The sequence below is a fragment of the Lepus europaeus genome, chromosome 13, assembly GCF_033115175.1.
Source record: "Lepus europaeus isolate LE1 chromosome 13, mLepTim1.pri, whole genome shotgun sequence".
NCBI lineage: Eukaryota > Metazoa > Chordata > Mammalia > Lagomorpha > Leporidae > Lepus > Lepus europaeus.
Window position 1 is genome coordinate 68,921,236 of NC_084839.1, and position 2,768 is coordinate 68,924,003.

Genomic DNA, 2,768 nt, shown 5'->3' on the forward strand with positions numbered 1-2,768 from the left:
AACATTAGCCACAAGTAGGAAAAACACAAATGTCCATCAATGGATGAACAGATAAACAAATATGTATTATATCTATATCAAAGGATATCATTTCAGCCACAAAAAAATTAAATGAAATACTGATCTGTGCTACAACATGGATGAACTCTAAAATAATTATGCTAAGTGAATAGTGTTGGCTGAGCCGGTCTCTTGTCCCCAATGACTCACTGTGGTCTCATTGTGGTGATGATCATGAAAATCGAGGCTGCAAGGGGCAATGGTAGCAATCCTCATCACTTTCATGAAGCAGAGGATGGGCCTGAATGACTTTATGCAGAAGATGACCAATAATTCCTCTATGTGCAAACACCCTGAAATTCAGTCCATTTTGAAAATCTCCCAACCTCAGGAGCCCAAGCTTATGAATGCCAACCCTTCTCCTCCACCAAGTCCATCTCAACAAATCAACCTTGGCCCATCATCAAATCCTCGTGCTACACCGTCAGACTTTCACTTCTTAAAGTGACTGAAAAGGGCAATTTTGGCAAAGTTCTTCCAGCGAGACACAAAGCAGAGGAAGCCTTCTATGTAGTCAAGGTTTTGCAGAAGAAAGCAATTCTGAAATGGAGGAGAAGCATATTGTCTCAGTGGAATGCGCTGCTGAATGTGAAACCACCCTTCCTGGTGGGTCTGCACTTCTGCCAGACTGCCGACAAACTGTACTTTGTCCTAGACTACATTAGCGGTGGAGAGTTGTTCTACCATCTCCAGAGGGAGCGCTGCTTCCTGGAACCATGGGCACGTTTCTATGCTGCTGAGATAGCCAGTGCCTGGGGTTATCTGCTCTCTCTGAACATCATTTATAGAGATTTGAAGCCGGAGAACACTTTACTAGATTTACAGGGACAAATCGTCCTTGCTGACTTTGGACTGTGCAAGGAGAACATTGAACACAATGGCACAATGTCCACCTTCTGTGGCACACCTGAGTATCTTGCACCTGAGGTGTTTCACAAGGTACCTTATGATGGTGGACTGGTGGTGCCTGGGGGTTGTCTTGTATGAGATGCTGTATGGCCTGCCTCCTTTTTATAGCTGAAACACAGCTGAGATGTACAACAGCATTCTAAACAAGCCTCTCCAGCTGAAACCAAATAATATGAATTCCTCAAGACATCTCCTAGAGGGCCTCCTGCAGAAACACAGGACAAAGAGGCTTGGGGCCGTCTTCTCGCTAATTAACTGGGATGATCTCATTAATAAGATTATGCCTCCTTTAAAGCCAAATGTATGTGGCCCCAACGACCAATGGCACTCTGATCCTGAGTTTACCAACTCCATCGGCAGGCCCCCTGACAGCATTCTCATCACCGAGGGCTTCCTTGGCTTCTCCTATGCGCCACCCCTGGACTCCTTCTTCTGAACAGTCTTAGGGTCAGTTTTGAAGGATTTCCTGTATGTTTTTTGTTTTGTTTTGTTTTGGTTTTTTTTGACAGGCAGAGTAGATAGTGAGAGAGAGAGAAACAGACAGAAAGGTCTTCCTTTACCGTTGGTTCACCCTCCAATGGCAGCTGTGGCCGGCACGCTGCAGCCGGCGCACTGTGCTGATCCGAAGCCAGGAGCCAGGTGCTTCTCCTGGTCTCCCATGCGGGCGCAGGGCCCAAGGACTTGGGCCATCCTCCACTGCACTCCCGAGCCACGGCAGAGAGCTGGACTGGAAGAGGGGCAACCGGGACTAGAACCTGGGGGGCCGGTGCCGCAAGGCGGAGGATTAGCCTATTGAGCCACGGCGCTGGCCGGATTTCCTGTATGTTTTTAAAATATTTTAGTTAGCCTTTCGGCGGAGCTGCCTGCTGACAGGCCACCTTAGAAGAGAATCTGCACCTCCTTTGGAAGCTTGGCAATCTGGCTGCACGTTGTTTGCTGGACGCTTTTTGAAGAGCACATTCTCCTCTCAGTGAGCTCATGAGGTTTTTCCTTTCTCTTCTTCCTTCCAACGTGGTGCTGTCTCTGAAATGACCATTAGAGTGCCACCTTAGAGGCAAGGGTCCTGTTAGGAGGAGGAGGGCCCTGTTCTGAGAAGCATCTTCTGCGGGTCTGTCAGGGCTGTGATGATGAATACTGTGAAAAGTGCCTTTTTCTGATAAGGTCGTGTTAGCTCCAAAGCTTTTCCTACCACACAGCATTTCCATTCTTTGTTTTTGCTCATGGATCTCCCGTGTGAACATTGGTGTGAGTATGGTGTGCTTGATCACAGATGGATTTTGTTATAAACATCAATGTGATACTTGCAGGACACTACAGTGTGGGACACTGTTTGTTTCTTCCATATTTGGAAGATACATTTTTATGTAGACTCTTTTTCTAAGATAATAGTTAATAACTAAAATTTCTTGAAATGGTCTTGCAATGACTTGTATCCAGATGCTTAAAGAAAGCATTGTTGCTACAAATATTTCTATTTTTAGGAAGGGTTTTTATGGATCAATGCCTCAGTTGTTGGTCAAAGCCATTGGTGTTTTTATTGTTTAGAATGTCACCAGTAAAATGGGCATTATTTATGTGGTGGGTTTTTTTTTTCATTCCTGATAATTATATGTATTGTATAAAAAAAGTCTGTACATTGGGTTATTACACTAGTATATATAAACTTACAGATTTATTTGTAATGTATACCACCATTTTAATGTGCTGTAATTTTTTAAAAAGATTTTATTTATTTATTTGACAGGCAGAGTTACAGACAGTGAGAGAGAGCAACAGAGAGAAAGGTCTTCCTTCTGTTG

The 2,768-nt window shown here is 44.4% G+C and overlaps 1 pseudogene; it reads left to right on the top strand.

The window, feature by feature from the left end:
• The first annotated feature begins 253 nt into the window (after nt 1-253).
• LOC133772361 (serine/threonine-protein kinase Sgk1-like) lies at nt 254-1,405 on the top strand (annotated as a pseudogene).
• The last annotated feature ends 1,363 nt before the right edge of the window (nt 1,406-2,768 follow it).